This window comes from Amblyraja radiata, chromosome 24 (genome assembly GCF_010909765.2).
Source record: "Amblyraja radiata isolate CabotCenter1 chromosome 24, sAmbRad1.1.pri, whole genome shotgun sequence".
NCBI classification, from domain to species: domain Eukaryota; kingdom Metazoa; phylum Chordata; class Chondrichthyes; order Rajiformes; family Rajidae; genus Amblyraja; species Amblyraja radiata.
Window position 1 is genome coordinate 9,222,093 of NC_045979.1, and position 7,536 is coordinate 9,229,628.

Sequence of the window (7,536 nt, forward strand, 5' to 3'; positions counted from 1 at the left end):
TGTGAATGGTAGGGCTCTGGGGAATGTTGTAGAGCAGAGGGATCTAGGAGTGCAGGTGCATGGTACTTTGGAGGTGGAGTCGCAGATACCTAGGGTGGTCAAAAAGGCATTTGGCATTTTGCCTTTTATCAGTCCGTGTATTGAGTATAGAAGTTGAGAGGTTGTGTTGCAGTTGTCTAAAACGTTGGTTTGGCCACATTTAGAGTATTGTGTTCAGTTCTGGGCACCATGTTATAGGAAAGATGTTGTCAAGCTGGAAAGGGTACAGAGAAGATTTACAAGGATGTTGCCAGGGTTAGAGGGTCTGAGCTATAGGGAGAGGTTGTGTTGGCTGGGACTCTATTCCTTGGAGCGCAGGAGGATGAGGGTTGATCTGATTGATAAAATCATGAGAGTAATAAATCCGGTAGATGCCCAGTGTAAGTGAATCTAGGACCAGCGGACAAAGGTTTAAGGTGAAGGGGAAAAAAATTAATAGGAATCTGAGTGATAACCATTTCACACAAAGGGTGGTGGGTGTATGAAACAAGCTGCCAGAGGAGGTAGTTGAGGCTGGGACTATCCCAACATTTACGAAAAAGTTAGACGGGTAAATGGATAGAGCAGGTTTGGAGGGATATGGACCAAACGCGGGCAGGTGGGACTAGTGTAGCTGGGACATGTTGGCCAGTGTGGGCAACTTGGTGCCCGTTTCCACACTGTATCACTCTATGACTCTATAAAAAGCTTTTGCTGCAAGCTAACCAGTCAACATAAAGACAATACATGATTACAATCGAGCCATTCACAGTTAACAGATACATAAGGGAAAACGTTTAGTGCAAGATAAAGCAAGATCAGATCAAAATAATCCAAGAGTCACCAAAGAGGTAGATAGTAGTTCGGGATTGCTCTCTAATTGTGGTAGGATGGTTCAGTTGCCTGATAACAGCTGGGAAGAAACTGGCCCTGAATCTGGAGGTGTGCGTTTTCACGCTTCTGTAACTTTTGCCCGATGGGAGAAGGGTCACTAGCGTAGGGCAGAGGAGGAAAATATCAGCCTAGCACCTGCGTTTTTGGTGGGAGTTGTCACTGAGGAGATGAACATGACGTCGATGTCAGGATGTGGAAGCCATATTGTGGCAAAGGGGATAGTTCAGAGACCGGCCACTCTACAGATGGGGGAAGAGGTCATGGGTGCTGGGGAATATGTGTGCCCAAGGTGTGGGTAGATGCTTTCCTTCTCCTTCAGCTCCCTCTGTGGGCGCTGTGAGAATGTCAAGCAAATATTGACATCAAGCCAATGTGCTCCAAGTTCCCCAGCAAAGTTCTAAAAGGAACATTGAATGAGGAATGAAGTTATTGCATTTGCGCCCGATGTGGAAATCACATCAATGTTAAAAAAAAGAGAGGCATGGTCGAAACAACTAGGAAATGGTCATTATTCATGAGAAAAAAATTCCTTTATGTAATACTAAAAACAGACTTTGTAATGCAACTGAATTTTTGGGCACAGCTGTTTCTCGCTCCACAACTAGTGCCTACATTCTTGTTTTTTCTTCCCCAACATTTCTGCTGCTTCATGGATATACAAGAAATGGGGGAATATGGATCACGTGCCTGAAGATAGGATTTGTTTTTTTTGTATCATGTTTGATGTGGGCCGAAGATTCCTGTTCCTGTGCTGTACTCTGCTCCATGTTCTATGTTCTATGTCTACTATAGTCAAATAAACATCACAACAGTACACTTTGAACACAACCCATTATGGAAGTGCTAACAAGTAACATACTTGGCCTTCGCTCCATCGATGCTGCCTCACCTGCTGAGTTTCTCCAGCATTTTTGTCTACCTTCAAGTAACATACAACATTGGTTTGTAAAGCTCAGGTCATTAAAGTAATTATTATTTTGTTAACATGACTACATGCACACACAGTGGAAATAATGTGTTTCCAAAATGTTTGATAAACTCCCATGGAATAATAACAATGAAATGGTGGCATGGAGAGTCGGTGAAGAGAAATATGAAGCAGAGTACTGTGCAGGTGTAAGCAACTGTTTCTTAACTTGTTCTGGCACGGCCACTGACATACTAGGGGTTAATTTGATTCTTCTTCTTATCATAAATCATTTGGCATGTAAGGTCACTTTTAGCGTCTCAACATCAGATGATTCCTTGCTGGCAAACCGATGACCAATTCTGTAAGTACACCCCACCAGCCTCATGATCATTCATGCTGCCTGTCCCACTGAGTTACTCCAGCATTTTCTGCCTATCATTCAGAATGTATGTTGGATGCCCAGAGTTTGGATGGGTGTCAGCTGAAGCGCTTCAACATGAATCCATGATTGCATGCCGGATGGACTATTGCTACTTTTTAAAATTCAATTCCATTTGTTTCAATAAAACGAACTGCGACAAAATATAAAGCATTTTAATTCTTCAACAACTTTATCCAGCATTTCTAACCGTTACTGTGATTTCTACTGCCACTGCTATTTGAAAACCCTCTCCGTTAAATAACGATATTTAACCTTACTCTTCATTCTTTTAGATAATGTTCATTTCTGTCTCAAGCAGCTTATCAGACCAGTGGAAATATTTTTTTTATTCTTTTTCAACTTCTCCTTTATCTAAAGATAACTTATTCAATCTTTCTAAACTAAAATCTCTTATGAGAAGGGTCCCGAACCAAAGTGTGTAGGAAAGAACTGCAGCTGCTGGTTTAAATCGAAGATTGACACAAAATGCTGGAGTAACTCAGCGGGCCAGGCAGCATTTCTGGAGAGAAGGAATGGGTGACATTTTGAGTCGAGACCCTTCTTCAGACTGAAGAAGGATCTCGACCCGAAACGTCACCCATTCCTTCTCTCCAGAAATGCTGCCTGTCTCGCTGAGTTACTCCAGTATTTTGTGTCTATTCCCAACCCGAAATGTTGCCTGTCCTTTCCCTCCACAGATGCTGCCTGACAGATATTGTTCCCTCGACACTTGTGATATTATTCCAGCATCGGCAGTTTCTTATGTCTCCATTAAATTCCTCAATCCTGGTAACAAATTACTGAATCTCTTCTACAACCTCCCCATTGCTTTGACATTCTATTTAGGATTAGATCCCTTATATTATATATATCGCAACCAATGATTTGCAAGGAAAAAAACTCAGCATCCAATTCTCTTCATTTTTAAGAAGGCTCAGGTATCTTTTTTGTTAACACCTTTTGGTCTATCCTCCTATTTTAAATCTCTAGCATCTTTAATTTCACCGCTTGTGAATTAACCATAACCCATGAATTTCATCTTCTAAATATTATCCAATTCCCTGACATAAAATGCAGAAGTCAGAATTTTCCAACACAAAGTGCATAATATCGCCATTATCCAGATGAGACATGAATGGGCCTGTTCTCCTTGATATGTTTGCATGTTGTTGCTTTGTGGGATTAATATAAAGTCTGTGCCCAATTAGCTGATCTTTGAAAGTGGCTCTCTGCAGTCTCAGGGACACGGAAATAAACCAATGGAAAGCAAAACATTGCAGACACCGGCAATATAGATTAAAAAGCTGCAAATGCTGTAGATACTCTGTATCATACTCTGCATATGCTGCATGAATACGGAACATCACCAACGTTTGTCTATCTTCACAAGAGGAATTGATATGTCCCTTTTCCTGATTGTTATTTGAAATCATGCTGAACAGTCTGACTTTGGTTTGTGTCAGGCGCGAAGGAATCCGACTTTTCTGTGATTTCCCTCTGCACTGGTTGAATGATGCCATGATGCTTTAGGATTAGGAACCCAGACAGTGATCTACTCCCTGATTAAAGCCTCCAAGCACTATAAAACACATACAACTCTTCTTTGAGCATATCATCATTATCAGTAGAGAAGGGGAGGTGGAAGGAAAACAAGTGCCTTGCAAGAAGTTAAATGCATTAAATTCTGTTTGTGAATATAAGAACATGACAAGTTTAAGCTGTATGGAGAGTTCAGTCTAATATTTACATTGCACACTGTCAGAGATGAACAAATACAATGTTGTTTGTGTGGTGAAGGCAGGACTGGCAAAAACAAGCCTTCCACTTGAAAAGGGACCACACAATTGCATGCTCAAGAGAAATTAATAGGAAAATATTTTGGCTTAACAAATCAAAATAAGCATCTGTGCAGTGGATGGAATTACATATAAAAGCATTATTAACACAATACCCTTAAAGTCACGTCATGGCTGTTTCTCTAAGAGACACTTGAGTTCCAACCCAAGGAAAACAATGGAGCTCATGTAGAACAGCAGAAACATTGACTGTACTGCCTGGTCAATATGACTTTTATCTGAGGCGCAGTGCTCCAGTAATCTCTAACACAAAGCTCATGGGAAAGAACAACCAGAGCATTAAGCATCATTGGTTTAATTTTATTTGTGATAGAGCTTGCTGTGTTTGTCACCACAAACTAACCACGCAGCTAATTCTCCCTGCGCCAATTCCTAAGGACAAGTATCCAGCCTAAACTCATTGACCAGTATTGATATCACATTAAAAGAGGGAACCTGACCTTATATTGCAGCTTTCATATCATGCGTCTGTTATCACACACATGTGCCTTTCCCACCCTGTTTCTTTTAAATACATATCTGATGGTCAGTACCCCTGCTTCTCAGAACATCGATCAACGAACATAGAACGTACAGCATAGGAATAGGCCCTTCAGCCTACAATCTCCATGTCGAACACGATCCCAAGTTAAACTAATCTTCTCTGCCGACATGCGAGTCATATCTCTCCATTCCCTGTATATCCATGTGCCTTTCTAAAAGCCTTTGAAATGCCACAATCTAAATGCCTTTGAATCTGCCTCCAATGCTACCCTTAACAACAAGGCACCTACCACACTCTGTGTAAAAAAATACATGCCCCACGCACCCATTAAACTTTGCTCCTCTCACCTTAAAACTAAGCTCTCTAATCCTTGACATTTCCACCCTGGGAAAAAGGTTTTGATTGTCTACCATATCTATGCCTCTCATAATTGTATATACTATCAAGTCCTACCCCAACCTCTGACGATGCAGAGATAACTATCAAAGTTTGTGCAATCTCTGCATATTCCTAATACTCTTTAATCAATGCAGCATCGTGGTAAATCTCTTCTGCATTCTCTCTAAACCCTCCACATCCTTCCTGTGTTAGGGCGATCAAAACTGCATGCAATACTCCAAATGTTGCCGAACCAAAGCTGTTTCATGACTCTTATACTCAATGCTCCAACCAATGAAGGCAAGAATACAATACATCTTCTTTACCACTCTATCTACCTGTGTTGCCACTTTCAAGGAGCTTTGGACTTGTACCCCAAGATTCCTCTGAAAATCAATGCTCTTTAAGGGTCTTGCCATTAACTTCCCCCTTACCTCCAATCCTCTAAAGTGCAATACCTCTTGCTTGCTCCGATTAAACTTTATATTTCACAATGACCCTATCTAGCTTCATCATTCTAAACCAAACGTGCTTCTTTTTTAATTTCCCCCAAATTTACAACCTCATGTCACACGATTCCCAACCATTCCCCTGGGAGTGAGATGTTCTTCGAGGTGGGGGGGGGGCGAGTTGTGCGGCAGCAGCCACTCCACGATCCCCTCCCCCCCACTTCAAAAACGCACTTCGCGATTACACCAGCACTCTTGTGTCTTTTTATTCTGTAAACCAGCGTCTGCAGTTCCTCGGTTCCCATCTCCCACCGTAGCCGTGGTGATCATAGATCGGCTCGAGGAGGGCGGCACAGTGGTGCAGCGGTAGAGTTGCTGCCTCGCAGCACCAGAGACCCGGGTTTGATCCCGACTATGGATGCTGTCTGTACGGAGTCTTTATATTCTCCCCGTGACCGCGTGGGTTTTCTCCAAGATCTTCAGTTTCCTCCCACACTCCAAAGACGTACAGGTTTGTAGGTTAATTGGTTAGGTATAAATGTAAATTGTCCCTAGTGTGTGTAGGATTGTGTTAATGTGGGGATCGCTGTTCCTTGTGGACTTAACGGGCTGAAGGGCTTGTTTCCGTCCTGTGCCTCTAAACTAAAATAAACTAAAAGTTTAAAGCTATAACCCTGTAATACTATATCCTGCACTCGACATTGTTCTATTTACATTACCTGTTGTACATGTGTGTGGCTTGATAATACTCATGTCCAGCGTGGCAATAATAAACCAATAACAATGCTAACACCAATAAGCAAAACAATTTGCTGGAGGAACTCACCGGGTCAGTCAGCATCTGTGGAGGGAATGGATAGATTATGTTTCAACCAGGGACTCTTCTTCACTCTGAAGTAAAATGTTGCCTATCCATTCCTTCGTGGATGCTGCCTGACCCACTGAGTTTCTCCAGCAATTTGTGTTTTAGTCCAGCATCTGCAGTTCCTTGTGTGTCCAATAATTACAAGTTTTGTCGGAGAGATTCACTGAAAGAGTACTTACCGTTTCAGTGTTCCAAGTGTGAAAGCTGCAGACAGGACCAAAATTCAGGTCAGATTTAGCAGGGGATCATGCCATAGGCTCTTGCCTGGAGAGCCTATCCTCCGAGGAGCCACCTTCCTTCCTTCAGCTCTGCTCTGTGCAACATATCCAGAAGACAATCAGGCAATTTTGACAGCCTGGCTTCAGCTGGACAACATGTTTGGTCTGCTCTTCCAATAGAGATGTCACTGACCTCCTCCCTCTGCAGCTTAGGTCATGAGGCAGGAGGAAGGAATGAAACCTCAGCCGTATCTTCACAAACATGGGTGGGCAATGTAGGTGCTACCCTGCTCACATTGGACAAATCACACCGTGCTTCTATTTGGTGCTGCTCTTCCTTTGCCCTACTTTGCCAACCCATCAAACATACAATCCCAATCTCAACCCCCAAGTGCGGCCACAGCTTTAGTACAAGTGTACGAAAGGGTGGCACGGTGGCACAGAGGTAGAGTTGCTGCCTTACAGCGCTTGAAGCGCCGGAGACCCGGGTTCGATCCCGACTACGGGTGCTGTCAGTACGGACTTTGTACGTTCTCCCCAAGATCGCGTGGGTTTCCTCCAAGATCTTCAATCTCCTCCCACACTCCAAAGACATACAGATATATATAGTAGGTTAATTGGCTTAGTGTATGTGTAAAGTGTCCCTAGTGTGTGTAAGATAGTGTTAATGTGCGGGAATCGCTGGTTAGTGCGGACCCGGTGGGCCGAAGGGCCTGTTTCCATGCTGTATCTCTAAACTAAACTAAAACTACAGGTAGGTACATGATAGCCAGCATGGATCCAGTGGGCCAAAGGGCCTGTTTCAATGCTAGTTGGCTCTAATGAAAACAAAGAGCTGGAAAGAACTTTCTTTGTCAGGCAGGGAACCGGGTGAACTGTGGTGAATTACAAGGTCAACTATGTTGATGTCTTCAGATTGGGGTGTGTGAGGAACCCCACTGACCAGAAGGCTCTGATCATTTAATTTGTGCACAGATGTTACCCATAATGACGATTGAACCCAGGACACTGCCACATTATCAGCTGGGAAAATTAGAGAGTAA

At 43.0% G+C, this 7,536-nt stretch overlaps 1 long non-coding RNA gene across 1 annotated transcript; it reads left to right on the forward strand.

Annotated features, from left to right (window-relative positions):
• Nucleotides 1-488: 488 nt before the first annotated feature.
• Nucleotides 489-7,297, forward strand: LOC116986599. The gene is made up of 3 exons (XR_004415527.1): nt 489-669; nt 2,288-2,298; nt 7,278-7,297. It is a non-coding gene; the product is annotated as an uncharacterized LOC116986599 (long non-coding RNA).
• Nucleotides 7,298-7,536: the final 239 nt, after the last annotated feature.